The 15,060-nt window shown below is 39.1% G+C and overlaps 1 long non-coding RNA gene across 1 annotated transcript in view; it reads left to right on the top strand.

Moving 5' to 3' along the window:
* Positions 1-6,557, top strand: part of LOC115076000 — a 145,303-nt gene extending 138,746 nt beyond the window's left edge. The window contains exon 3 of the long non-coding RNA XR_003852666.1: positions 6,491-6,557. This is a non-coding gene — a long non-coding RNA (uncharacterized LOC115076000). The remainder of the gene's footprint in view (positions 1-6,490) is intronic.
* The last annotated feature ends 8,503 nt before the right edge of the window (positions 6,558-15,060 follow it).

Here is a 15,060-nt window from a genome sequence, read left to right as displayed (position 1 = left end):
AAAGACTTTCCCAATGTGATAGCATGCTAAGGCCACATATACTTTACAAATGTTAATAGACAATCTTCTGCCTTATACAAACCCCCCTACTTGATCAATATTAATCAATTTTGGAAAAATAAACTTTTATCTATTCGCCAAAATATCACAAATATTTTAATATCCAGGTTTAATAGAGAGATTGGGTAGTATACTTTTGGAAGCACAACAATGGTCACCTCCTTTAGTGTCGCAGGCATGTGACCGTTAAGACTTAAATAGTGCCCGCATTGGTTCTAAAATCACTTCACTCAGTGATTTATAAAAACAGGCATCTAGACCATCAGGTCCCATAAATTTATGAGAAGGTAAAGAGTTTATGGCCCCAATAACCTCTGAAGCCTAAATAGGTGCATTTAAAAATCCCACATCTCCTTCAGATATTTGCAGCAAAATTGTACCCTTGAAAAATTGTTTACTGAAATCTGTAAGGCCCGATGAATAAAGATTTTGGTAATATGTCACAAAAGCCTGACAAATCTTTGTAGATGTATTACACATAGTCCTGTTATGATCTTTCACAGCACTGATAAACCTTGAAGTGTGGTGTTGTCTAAATAAATTAGCCATCATTTTACCTGCTCTATTGCCATAGCAATGCAATTTATAATTATAATATTGTAGGGATTTACATGCTCTTTAATAGATCATATCATTTAGTTCAGAGCAATTAAGTCAAGTGTATTGTGATAAATTGCAGGAGAAACTTGCAAAAATGGAAATTTAAGTATCCAAATGGCAGATGAAATACAATGTGGACAAGTGCAAGATGTTGCATATAGGGAAAAATAACCCATGCTGAATTTACATGATGTCAGATTCCTTATAAGGAGTTATCACCCAGGAAAAAGATCTGGACGTCATAGTTGATAATGTTACCGTCAGAAAATAGGCCCCAGAAACTGTTCCGTAAAGAAAGACTTTTATTGCATGCAAGACACAGCTGAGAACAATGGCTCAGAAACTGCGTGCCCCTCCCCTTCAGGAGCAGGCTTTTATACATTCTACATTTCTTATCTTACAATATTACATTGAAATCATCAACTCAGTATGCTTTGGCAGTCAAAAAAGCAAACATAATGTTAAGAATCATTAGGAAGGGAATGGCAAATAAAACAGATGATGTCATAATGCCTCTATATTGCTCCATGTTAGATCACACCTTGAATACTGTGTGCAATTCTGGTTGCAGCATTTCAAAAAAATATATAGTTGCACTGGCAAAAGTACAGAGAAGGGTGCCCAAAATGATAAAGGTCATGGAATGGTTCCCCTATGAGGAAAGGCTAAAGAGGTTAGGACTGTTCAGCTTGGAGAAGAGATGGCTGAAGGGAGATATGATAGAGGTCTACAAAATTATGAAAGGACTTGAACGGGTAAATGTGAAATGATTATTTACCATCTTGGATAATAAAAACTAGAGGGCACTCCACAAAGTTAGCAAGTAACACATTTAAAATGAATCAAAGAAAATTATTTTTCACTCAACACACAATTAAGCTCTGGAATTCATTGCCAGAAGATGTAGCTAAGGCAGTTAGTAGAGCCAGGTTTAAAAAGGTTTGAATGAGTTCCTGAAGGAGAAGTCCATACATTTCTACTAAACAGGGAATAGCCATTGCTTGTTTCTGGCATTAGTAGCATGAGATCTACTTAAAGTTTGGGTACTTGCCAATTGTGCTGTTGGAGACTGGATACTGGGCTTGATGGATCCTTGTTCTGACCCAGTATGGCATATTTTATGTTTTTATGCAGTATTTTTTGCAAACATTTATATTCCTTCAGGCTCCATGAAGAAAGATTGTGTAATGTGTATCATATTAGTTTTGCATTGTTTTAGGTGAGAGTCAAGTTGTAATATATTTATTTATTTATTTAACACTTTTTTTTTTATACCGGCATTCGTAGGACACATCATGTCGGTTTACAAGTAACTGAGAAAGGAAATTACAATGAACAAGGGAAGGGCCAACTGGGTAATATGCGAAATACAAAGGAGGAGAGTCAACGAGCAGAATTACAACTTTTTGCATTCAAGTTAGGGTTAAATATGCAAAAGAACTTATAAACAAAGTAAACGAGGCATGTACTCTTGAGGAATTAGCATATGAGGGCTTATTTACAGTATGAGGAGGCAAGTGTACATATGTATAGTTAAATGCTAGTGAGGGGGAGTAAGGAGGGAAAGAGGGGCGAGTGGGGTAGAGTGAAAAAGGGGTACATTAAAGCACGGGTACTTTCAGGGAGGGGTTGCTAGGGGGTGAGAGGGTGGGGTAAGGGGGGCTGAGGATTGCAAGGGAAGTGGGCAGGAGGGGTGGTGGGAAGGGGTGGGGGAGGACAGGGAGGAGCGATAAAGGCTTATACTTATACTAACATTTAACTTTTTGCGTTTCATCTTGAAATAGCTAATAATTTCACCTCTGAGTACAGCCTTCACTGTTTCCTAGTAAAGCATATAATTATTTTCATGCTGTTTATTGGTTTGTGCAAAATACTGCCAATTCACCCTTAAATAATCAGGAAATAGCTTATCCTGGGTCAAATAGGGTAGCTTTCACCATAGTTTCAGCCTATTATCCCTCTGTACCCAATTTATGGAACATGTTCCAGGATAATGATCAAATATTACTAAATTTTCAATTTTAGTATCAGTGATTAAAGGGGAAGATCACCTCTGACACAAGGAAATAATCTATTTGAGTGGAGGTCAAATGTGCCCTAGTATGATGATTATTGGCCTTCTCTAGAGGATGGAGTAGCCTCCAAACAACCAGCAGTCAAAGATGTTTGCACAGAAAAGAGATTCCCTTCTTATCACTCAATTAGGTCCCACAACTTGCTGGGTGTCTTTCACAATTAGAATCCTCAATGCAGTTCAGATCCCCTCCCAGAACAAATGGAAAATTTCCAATATCTAGTTTCTTATATAATAAGTTAGAAAAAAAACATGATCGTAAGTATTTGGTGCATGTAGAGACCAAAATAGTTTTCACTCAGTAAAGTTTCCAGCATGATTGCATATCATCCTTCTATGCACAAGGATCGCTATCCCACAGCTCTTTGATATACCCGATGGATACAATTCTAGTCCTACCCATTTTTTTTTGCATAACTTTGTGTTTCGCATGCCCTAAATAGGTTTCCTGAAGACAGGTAACTTCCCATCTCTGCAAATGCCTCAAAACCTTTTCCCTCTTGATTGGTCCACATTCCACATGATCAACTTAATCTGAAATAGATATACACTGATTTAGTCAAAAAAGATACAGAAATATTTAACATAGAAACATCTGCTTGTCCCATTCCAAGCAGCAGGTCTCCCTGACCTGCATGTCTCAGTTTGAAATTTTAGTTTTCCCAATACCATTATGATCTTCAAAAACCATATTCAAAAACACATCTCAAATGTTATGCGCCAAACACGCTTACGGCACTTCTCCATGGATACAAGACAAGGATACTTAGATTTTGTACAAAGTATAATTTTGTATTGAGCAATATAAGTATTCTTGGGGGATGCTGGATGTCATTCCTATGACAATCTGACCAACCAGCATCTTATCGAAAATATGAACTGATCCTTCTTTTATAGGTAAAATGTAATATAGTACTAAGGCTAAGATAGCAGAGGATTCTGGGTCAGTTGCCGTCTCCATGTTGATCTCAAGCTCAGGCACTCATATCCTCTACTCCTACCCCCCAAAACTCTCCTGCCATCTCACTCCCTTCCTTCTTTTCTTTTCCAGCATTACTCCACCAATATAATTATGGCTCTATCTTGAGGCTAGAGGTCATTGGCAGTTTCTGGTGCTCTCTCCCTCCCCCCCCCCCCCCCCCCCCCCCCCCCACCTTGTATCCACAACAGATTAACTACAGATAAGAAACTGGTTATGAAAAAGTCCAAAAAAGAAAGTATAACCCAGCTAACAATAGGAACCCATATATATCAGTGTACTGAATAATTGTTCCATAGCACTCTCGATCAGAGAAAAAACTCTATTCTTTCAACAATTCAGGGGAGAAATGTTTCAGACACTTGGTCACCCATTCAAAGAGGAAGACTCTGGTAGCTCAGCCAGCACATCCAAATTATGTGCATTGTCCTCTACCCGCACTCTCAAGTGCGTTGGAAATAGCAGAGAAAAATGGATGTTTCTGCGTACTAGATCTGAACAGGCACTCGAGAAAGCTCTATCGTGTGCTACCATTTTAGAAGAGAAATCCTGAAACAATAGGAATTTCCCATTTTTGATATGTAAAGCCCTTCTTCTTATAAGCCTGAAGCAGCCGGCTCCTTTGTGCATAGTTTAAAAATCGCATGAAAACAATTCTTGGCCTATCCTGAGGTGATAATCTCGGACCTATGCGGTATACCTGTTCCACCACAATCTTGCCCACCAAATCTCCGACCCCCAAGGGCCTGCAAGAGCCATGTTTCTAAAATAGAGGCCAAATCCATGTTTGGAATGGACTCAGGCAGTCCAACAAACCTTAAGCTGTTCCGCCTTGTGTGGTTTTTGAAGTCATCAGTCTTTTCTGCCTGAGTCGCTAACATCTTATGGGTCTCTTGTAACTGCGTCATCATCTCAGATTTACTGTCTTCCAAGGTAGACATTCTAGTTTCAGTATTGAATACTCTCTTTCCAATGTCTATGCAAAATTCTCATTAATCTTCTCAAATTGCCTATCTAATGCCAGTACCACCGCTATTGTTAATTCTGTAATCAAGGCATCAGATGTCTCCTTAGAGGCCTCCTTGCTCAAACTGGCCATCTTTTCTTTCATTGGTTTAGCTTTCTCCTTTTCTTTTCTTTTCTTTTGCTTAAATGAGTAGCCATTGCAGGGTTTTGAGATATTACAAATTTGTCCAGGTGTTCCTCCAATTCAGCACTTGATTTTAGTAGCTATTCACTGGGTTAAACTTGTAAAACTATTACAGAGGGAGGGGATGGCACCTGGAGCTCCTGCTTCCCGTGTCCTAAGTGCACCGCATCATGTAGCCTCCATTTTATGTTCTTTAGAAATGTACCAGATATGACTGGTACTCAGTAACCAAACAGGATGATAATTATATTTAACACTAAGTACAACTGGTAAGTTGAAAAATGATCCTTCCTGGCATATTTGATATTAATACTACAAGAAAAAAATGTAAGCAACACTTTGAATATGTCAAAATATCCTCAAAAAAGAGGTGTCAATATACATATGTTACTTAACTTATTTTTAGAATCTCTATGAGAAATATTATCATGCTGAATAGGAGTATTCCACTGCTCAAGCCCATAAGGGACAATTTATTTACCTCCACCAGTTGTGTTCTGCTTTAGAAGAATATAAACCAGGTCAGTGGATATGAGGATGCTCTGTGTCAACTATCATAAAGGCACATAATAAGTGAGCTTGATGAGCCGACTGAACTTAATTGTTATGTCCACAAAAGTCTATGGCACAGATGTGACCCATCTGTATTTTGCACTTTTCTCCTCAGATTGGTCTATATTGCAACTTCATCAAGTATTTAATTAATTGCCTCTATTTGCTTTTTACAGGGAATTTAATATCAGAAACTCCATAGTTCATTCAGAAAATAGAGAATTTTAACGTTCCCATAATATTTCCAATGAAAATGTAGCTGTTACCCATGTGGTAACTGCAGCATATGTGCTCAGCCTTTTAATGGAAATATTTTTACTTTTGACAGTTTATGTAATGAACATCTTATGCTATAGTAGGGATTATACGTCTGATATGGTGCTCTTGCCATTTTTATACATTGGGAAAATGAAGAGAACCCTCAGAACTCGTGTCATTGAACATTGTAGTATTATTTTACATCAGAAGCATGACACACACAATTGGTGGAACATGCCATAGCTGCACAACACACTTCCCAGCATTTTAAGTTTGTGGTTCTAGAGAAACCGCAACCTAGATCTCGAGACAGTAATTATAACCGCCTACTACTACATGAGCAAAGGTGAATCTACAAACTTGGCACTATTCATTCCATGGACTCAATAAAGAAGTGGAATGGGAAGTATTTTTATAAACAACACCCTAAGAATTTGATATTGATAATTTGTGCACATATTTATTCATTTTTATAGCATGTTTTCTGTTTATTTTTTTTACTCAAAAGATACTGAGCGCTCCTTGAGTAGTATGAATAAGGGGTAGTATAAACACCTTCAAGGATTTCAACAATGTTGTTTTTTTGTATATATTTCATAATTTGAATTTCTAGTACCTCTTTTGGCTTCATGTGACTGAAAGGAGTGTCTACAAATATCATAGGTCTTTTGCTGTCTTTTAAGTTTGCCACTATTTTGAAAACTTGAATACATTCTTGTTTGCCAATGAGCAGATGAGACTAGATAGAAAGAGATAGATATGGATATATATACAATATTGTGTTTTGATTTACTCATTTTATATATTCTTTTTACAGTATGAATGCATTTCACCCCTGAAGAAGGCACCAAGGAAAGCTGCTGAAACACTGGTCATGTCAGGTAGGGAGAGCAGGAGCACCTGAGTACTCTCGCTTCATTAAGAAACGAATCGCAAGTCACAAAGATTATTGTTACTAGAGACTCACTTTGTCATTTACATGATTTTATTTTTATAAAAGTAGTGGATCAGTAAATGATTTGAAAAGCGGTGCTGCCGTCAGACATCTGCTTGGAGCACATTGTGGGCAAGAGGCAGTGAATCACTCCAATTCAGCACGATAATATTTCTAATACTGATTCTAAAAGCAAGTTAAGCATCTCATATGTATATTCATACCTCATTTTTGTGGTTATTTTGACATGTTTGATATTAACAAACAGACAGTAATCTTGAGGTTTTTGGAAAGCAGCCTACTTGTTCTTTTGGAAACTTGTTATAATTGACCAGGGAGTTGAGGGTGTGGCACATGCAAACTACTGTGACGCATCTTCTGTTACTTCATACTTAGGGTGACAAAGCAGCACTAGTACTAGTAGTTGTGCGAACTGAGGACCTGATTTATTAAGCATTTTTTTCCCCATTGAGTCACAACCACAAAGACTCTTGACCGTAAGAAATTCAGGACACTTAAGATCAAAAGGAATGAGAGAGCCACATGGCAGCTTATGTAGGAGAACAGAGAGGTCAGTGCTGACTCAGGCAAAAGTCATCTTCTGACAGAATGCAAATTATTCAGAAACCTGCTCAGGAGCAATATAACTGCTCAGTGCCACACAGGAGAAAATACAGTCGGACTTTTCCCCATGGTGATTGCTGCATTTAGTTATAAGAGCGCTTAATTATAACATCTACAGATCAAACAGTGACAGGTAAGATTTATGGCTTGCCATCTTTTACAGTGGCTTTTTCACAAAATGCAAATATAAAATATGTCAAGCCCAATTTTAACTTGGGCACTTAGGTCTCAGTTTATATATCTATATCTATATATATCAATATCTGTGTGTGTATATACACACACACTATCTATCTAGATAATGTTTGCATATAATGGCTGTACATCTGGCCTCATGGTTGGATTTCTAATCAAATTTGACACTTATTGGGAGAGATGAAATCTTGAGGCAGGGAGATGAAGCACAGAGAGTTTTTTTGGGAAGGAGGGTTTATTGCAGGCTTGGGGGGGGGGGGGGTTATTTCTAGTATAGAGGATTTTGAAAGACCAAGTTTCATGCCCCTTTAAGCATTTTCTGGTGGAGGGAGATGACCCAAATAGTTGACTACTGCAGTTTAACATGGCTTGCAAAGTTTATCATGACCCGTATTAATCCATTAAGGATGTGCAGAGGGACCGCATATGTTACATTCAGTATTCATATTCGTGGGGGGCAGATACGTTGCATTCGGCAAGGGGGGTCCTGATCCGTTCATGCGTTCCATTCTTATTCATTTCCCAGCTAAAATTTAATTAACTACAACCCCCCACCCTCCTGACCCCCCCAAGACTTACCAAAACTCCCTGGTGGTCCAGTGGGGGTCCAGGAGCTATCTACTGCACTCACACTGTCGGCTGCCGGTATTCAAAATGGCGCCGATAGCCTTTGACCTTACTATGTCACAGGGGCTACCGGTGCCATTGGTCGGCCCCTGTCACATGGTAGGAGCAGAAAATGGAGCCAGCTGTCCATTGCTCCTACCATGTGACAGGGGCCGACCAATGGCACCAGTAGCCCCTGTGACATAGTAAGGGCAAAGGCTATCGGCGCCATTTTGAATACTGGCAGCCGACGGCCCGAGTGCAGGAGATTGCTTCTGGACCCCCGCTGGACCACCAGGGAGTTTTGGCAAGTCTTGGGGGGTCAGGAGGGTGTGGTTTTGTTTAAATTCACTTCTGTAGATGGCCGAATAATTCGGTGAAGATTCATTGTATTTGTGGGAATTGAGATACGTTTCACTTCCCCACGAATACAATGAATATGGCCCCATACATTGTGGATTGCCGATACGTTACAAACAAATGCACACCCCTATAATCCATTTTTATAATAATGAACTGCTTTGCATGCATTTGCACATATATGGACGTGTGCTCGCTTCTTTAAAAATCTGTTTTCTAAGGAGATTTTGGTTATATTTACAAGTGTGTTTTGATGTTCATTGATTAAAAACTATTGATTTCCCCACATATACCTTGCTGTTAAAGAAAGTGTGATGGATGGTTGTAGGAAGGCAACTTTTTCACTTGTTTTTACCGGTTTTCATTTATTTGAAGTTATTTTTTATACATATATGTAGCCAGCATTTATTTATGGTAATTTTGCAGTTTTGTGAAATTTTGAACCAGGGGACTTCTTTTTTTAATATTATTTTTGTCCTAATCTGGGTTATTACATCCTATATTTTTTTGTGTACGTGATCATACTATGTAAGTACCATTTTGCAGAAAACTTATCAGGATGATATATGCCTAACATTATACTGCGTTCTGTTGCACTGTTTGAATAAAGTTATTCATTTACAACTCTTGCAACTAGGTGCTCAATCCAGCCTTGTTCTGTATTCCATAAAGTCACTTCTCCATTCCGTCCATTTCTGTGTGAGACACATGCACCTCAAAGCCACTGTACTGAAGGTCAGGAAATCCCCATTTTTTCCTTGCAGAAACCTTGTCTGAGAAAACTGTTGATTGAATCAATTCTGCAGGAGGTGACAGAAGAGCTTTGGATTCCACTGGAGCCCTTAGCTTTCAACCCCTACCTAGGCTGGCCTTGAACATGCCTTTAGGAGGATTTTAGAGTATGAATCCCATGATTTCATTATGTTCCCAGAGTTAACAGCAAGCTGAATTAGCTGTGAGGAAAAGCGATGGAGAAATCTTCTGGTTTCGGGTGTTTCAAAACTATGGTATCAGAGACAGCCTGTTAGCTCATGGGGGCATGGAATCAGCCAACATATCACTAGCCAAATGCACTATGTGATGCACTATGTGATGTGTTGACACCTTTCTGGGTCTGGTAGCATCTGACCTCGCTCTAGGTTGGCATCCCCATTATAGTCATTGCATCCTTGATTTGGGGGAAAAATATAGCTTAACAGTGAGAAATTGTGGTGAGAAGGAACTTCCCTGGCACTGATTTCTCCTATAAACATATATAGCTATAGCAAACCAGAGTTTGTTAAGATAAGGGACAATGTAATGGGAAGTGGTTGTGGCTTAGCCTTTTCACTATAAGAGCCTGTAATGAGTCATTGAACAGCTGGAATTTTGGAGGAATGGTATAATTAAGGGATGCATGTTGGTAAGATGAATACAGGTGTCCCTTAGAGAAATACCTATCTATTTTTTGTTACATCCAACTGTATCTCTCATGGGTTCCCACAGACATAAGCTGCATTGACAGCTAAAGTGCATAAGCACTTGACTACGGATGTTCTCAGGTAGTGAGACTCCACCTCCATCTAGCCACGATGTAGATGAGCTTTAAAGGAGGTCACTCAGACAACAAAAGGGGATGAAGAATAGAGAGAGCAATGGTAATATTAGCACTCAGTTGATGAAAGTTTTTTTGCTTAGGGGTGGGGGTTGTTTTTGCAGCAGGAGAGGATGAGATGACCCACACAAAGCAACTTTAAATTCCCCAGGATATTCTTCCTCATAAACCCTCCTCCACCATAGCAGTTATTGCATGCTGAGAACGGTCTAATCTCAGTTGACCCATGCCAGGGAGCCTGATCGGGGTAAGGCAGTAGGCAGTCATTATGAACTAGAAGGGTGGGTTCCGGGCCACATGACAACAGACGCGTTGTATCCTTGACTATGCTAGTGCATAGCAGCTTTGGAGTCTTTATAGTAGGAACAAAGTCAGCATTATAAAGTAAGCACAAGGATTTCAAAATGAATTCACTATCCATTGCTTTTAGGCTTCACCCTACCTCTGCCCCTAGTCCTACTGCTTTGCAGTATGGATAAAAGTACACATACTTTGAAACAGCACTCATACTTTTAATTGCAGAGTGAAAATAATTTTCAACCAACAATTTTACATGGGTAAAATAATTTGAAAATTGTCCTTCTTATGAATCAGAATGAGGGGCCTGTCTAGAAACCTGAATATTCAATATTAATGCAATTTTTTTTTTTACAAGACGCTCAGGGTGTTTGAGATATGCGGATTTTAAATGTAAAATAGAGCATTATATATTTTTTTTGCCAAACTCTTTGAATATCTTTTGACGTTACATTTTTTCCAAGTATTGAATTTGAATCATGCTCTCAAAGCAGAATAGACTTGCCGCCTCCTGAAAAAAATAGACTACATTTGCTCTCGAGTTAAGATCTTTGGACATGTTAAATAACATTCTTGTCAAAACAGAGAGTAATTAAATCGGAACATCTTAGTGAGGATTTCCAGAAAATAAAAGAGCTGAGCTTTTAATGTCTGAATCAAGAAACCAATTTTGTATGCAGCAGTAATGCTGAATGGTGAATCATTAGATCATCCTCCTACGCATTCGGTGTCACTGGAGAATGAAAACACTGTCAGACTACCTGGCATTCTTTGGCAGGTTGGATTTTTTTCTGGACTCAAGTGGAGGCATCTAATCAGAATAGGAAGTTAAAATTAATTATTATGCCAAATACTAAAACTCTTAAAGAAAGGACAGGAAATTATTTTATGTAAGAGCAGGTCAGCGTTTCACCTTGCTATATCTTAAGCAATGGTACCAGCATTTCTTTCTAATTCTGTTTGGCAATTAACATAAAATAGCCAAGATCCTCCTTTTTATTCTGATTTTCTATCCACTTTTTCTCCAAACAGATATTCCTATTTAAAGACATTGAACATTTCTGCACCTTATGGTCTCTCACTCTTCAGAATCTAAGGATATCAGAGTGCCACTGTGTTTATTATTTATAAGAATCCCTTGCAGCTATTGCAATGATATGCATAAAGCATAAAAGTCTTATGAAGAACTATAAGGAGAACTTGAAGAATGAGATTATTAAAAATGGGGGAAACAGAAACATCGAGCATGCTCATAGATAAACATCACAAGATTCATCCAGCCTGCGCATCTCCATCTCCTTTCCCACTCACTGCAGACCCTAAAGGATCATTGGCATTACCATCCTAGAGACCCCACATGCATGTCCCACGCTTTTTGGAAACCTGACCCTTTCCTTGTCTCCACCACCACAAACGGGAGAATGCTTTGTGGATCTATCACTCTTTCCACAAAAACATATTTGCTCAGATTGCTTCTGAGTCTTCTCCCTTTCCACTCTTATTCCATGAACCCCTTGCTCTCTTACTGCAGCAGTCAAAAAAGCAAACAGAATGTTAGGAATTATTAGGAAGGGAATGGTTAATAAAACGGAAAATGTCATAATGCCTCTATATCGCTCCATGGTGAGACCACACCTTGAAAACTGTGTACAATTCTGGTCGCCAAATCTCAAAAAAGATATAGTTATGATGGAGAAGGTACAGAGAAGGGCAACCAAAATGATAAAGGAGATGGAACATCTCCCCGATGAGGAAAGGCTGAAGAGGTTAGGGCTGTTCAGCTTGGAGAAGAGATGGCTGAGGGGGGATATGATAGAGGTCTTTAAGGTCATGAGAGGTCTTGAACGAGTAGATGTGACTCGGTTATTTACACTTTCGAATAATAGAAGAACTAGGGGACATTCCATGAAGTTAGTAAGTAGCACATTTAAGACCAATTGGAGAAAATTCTTTTTCACTCAATGCACAATTAAGCTCTGGAATTTGTTGCCAGAGGATGTGGTTAGTGCAGTTAGTGTAGCTGGGTTCAAAAAGGGTTTGGATAAGTTTTTGGAGGAGAAGTCCATTAACGGCTATTAATAAAGTTTACTTAGGGAATAGCCACTGCTATTAATTGCATCAGTAACATGGGATCTTCTTGGTGTTTGGGTAATTGCCAGGTTCTTGTGGCCTGAATTGGTCACTGTTGGAAACAGGATGCTGGGCTTGATGGACCCTTGGTCTGACCCAGCATGGCAATTTCTTATGTTCTTACATTTAAAAAAGGCCTGCAATAATATACTCTTATATCCCCAGTCATTCCTAAAATAAATTAGGAAAATTAAAAAATTGGCAGCAACATAGGAATAACATCTGAAGTAGAAACAACAGGAGCAGTCAGGGTGATATTATGAAGAATATGACCTGTACTACAGCCTTATACAAATAAAAAAAAATTGAATTTATTGTATATATATATAGTATATCTGTACTGCTTTATTACTCTAAATATGAGCTGGATAAGTACATTGATGAATAGAAACTCTATGATAATGAAACAGTGAGACAGTAAAAATGAAAGACTAATAAGGTTAACTAACTAGCTAACCATCTCGGACAAGTCAGAGGAAAAGATAAATGCATATTACACAGACAGCTGGAGAGAGATGTTATGCAGTATAAAACTACTACTCTGTTAATATATATTTCATTAGCTTGGTATTTGCTGCATTAGAACACAAAGAAAAATTAGAGAAGCAAACCACAGAAATTAGATTCTAATACTAATTCTGAGTAATTTGGGTTTCATTTTTGAAAGGCTGAAATTATGCAGTTTGTATGGGGTGGGGTGGGGGAAGGATTTGCTTCAAAATTGCCTAGGGCATGGCTGAAACCCAAAGCTGGGGCTGTTGCCTATGCCAGAGCATGCTGCTGTACATCTACATGACACTGTCTACTGGGGTGAAAGCACTGGAGTTAATAAACTCTGGTGCAACCCCAGCGAACGGCGTCAGTTGAACAAGAAAAGAAGAAAGCTAATGTCTTAGGATCTGCTCCAAGGCCTGGGCATAACCCTAGGATAAGGCCCATGTTTTGGGACCCAACCTCCGGGCTGAGCTCAAGCATTGGACTTGGGTCTGGGTCTGGGTCAAGGCCCTCAATGATGGTATCGATTGATAAGATTAGTAAGTTTTCAGTACTGAAGTTTTTTTGAAAATCAAATTGAAATTGGTTGATCAGAAAATGGTTGTCTAGAATCTCTTGTCAGTTGCTAAAGGACAATTGATTAAATTAATTTTGCAATAAATGAAAGTGATGAAAATGGTTGATAGTTAAAATTGTCGGGCCAGTATTTGCCTTTAAAGCTGGGTGTACAGATGCCTTTTTTAAAGGCACTGGCAAGGATCCATTTGATAAGGACAAATTGGCTATGTTTGTGATTAAGGTTGAAATCTCCTAAGAGAATTAGGCTAATTTACTGATGTTTCTGAAATGAGATTTAAGGTTTTACAAAATTAAAGCATATCTGCACCAAGAGGTCTATAAATAAGACTAGAGTAACACGTTGTTTTATTAAACTTTGCTAGAAGGGCATCAGTCAGTAATAAACTGGTCTTAAGTTTCTTTTTTTAATTTAAAAAATTCATAATAAATATTTGTGACTTCTTCTTTTCTGACTGACCTGCAATGATTTAAATTTAAATATCCCGGAGGGCAAATATGATTCAGCAATAAGATATCCCCTTCCTGTAACCAGGTTCCAGTAATAAAAAGCATCTGGAGGTTATATTGTAGAATAAGGTTGTGTAAACGCAAAGCTTTAGTTTTCGCAGAACAAACATTCATCAATTCCATATGCAAATTTGTTTCTTGAGATGCCAAATTTATAAATACAAACTCCTGTGGCACAGAAATCAACTGACTCATAACATTTGAAGATAAAATATAAACTTAAGACAACCAGCCAAAGCATTTAATAAATCTCACAAAGGCTTGCCTACGCCCTGACATAATAGAAATAAAACAAAAAGGAGTAGAGTCAGGACACGGAGACATGTTAAACGACTTACTCAAAAGCAATAAATTAACAGCAAGATGTTCCCTTAGATGACCTAGCTCACACTCCGGCTTGCACTGAGGGGGGGGGGGGGGCACAAGGGGGGCATGCCATTTGGCATACCCTTAGGCATGGCCCGCCTGCAGATAGTCTGTTTAATGGAATGACATTGCTGGATTCATGCTTCCTGGGTTAGGGAAGCATCCCTTGAAAGCTCCCTCAATGAAGGTCTCGGCCCCGTGGAGGGGAACAGGGACTGGAATCGGTGTACAGTACAGTTTGTCTCTTTAGGCAAGGCAGTCTCTCTTTAATAGGTTGACATTGCTGGACTCACACATTTATTAGCTGGGGCATGGCTTCCACTGACATCCCTTAGAAACTTCCTCTTATCTGCCAACCTTATCCTTCTTAAATAGATTACCGCCTGGTTTGGCCCAATCCCATTCACTGAGCCATGTCTCTGTGATCACAACTATAACCAGGTCTGTCTCCACCATTAGGGCTTTGTGGATCTGGAATTGTACTGCCTAGATCAGAAGCAGGCAACATATGTCATGGGTGTCAGAGGAAGCATGCAAGATTATTTTGATTAGCTTTCACACTGCTGGTCCAATTTGGCAGCGAGTCAAATGCCCCCCCCCCCCCCCCCCCCCCCCCCCCCCAATGCTGCCTTCAGCAAGTCATAGCATGACCTGACAGGGAGCCATAGTTTGAGCCTGCACTGAACCTGACTCCTCCCAG

The sequence above is a fragment of the Rhinatrema bivittatum genome, chromosome 14, assembly GCF_901001135.1.
Source record: "Rhinatrema bivittatum chromosome 14, aRhiBiv1.1, whole genome shotgun sequence".
NCBI lineage: Eukaryota > Metazoa > Chordata > Amphibia > Gymnophiona > Rhinatrematidae > Rhinatrema > Rhinatrema bivittatum.
The sequence above is the reverse complement of the archived record's forward strand: the minus strand, read 5'-3'. Positions and strand labels throughout refer to the sequence as shown.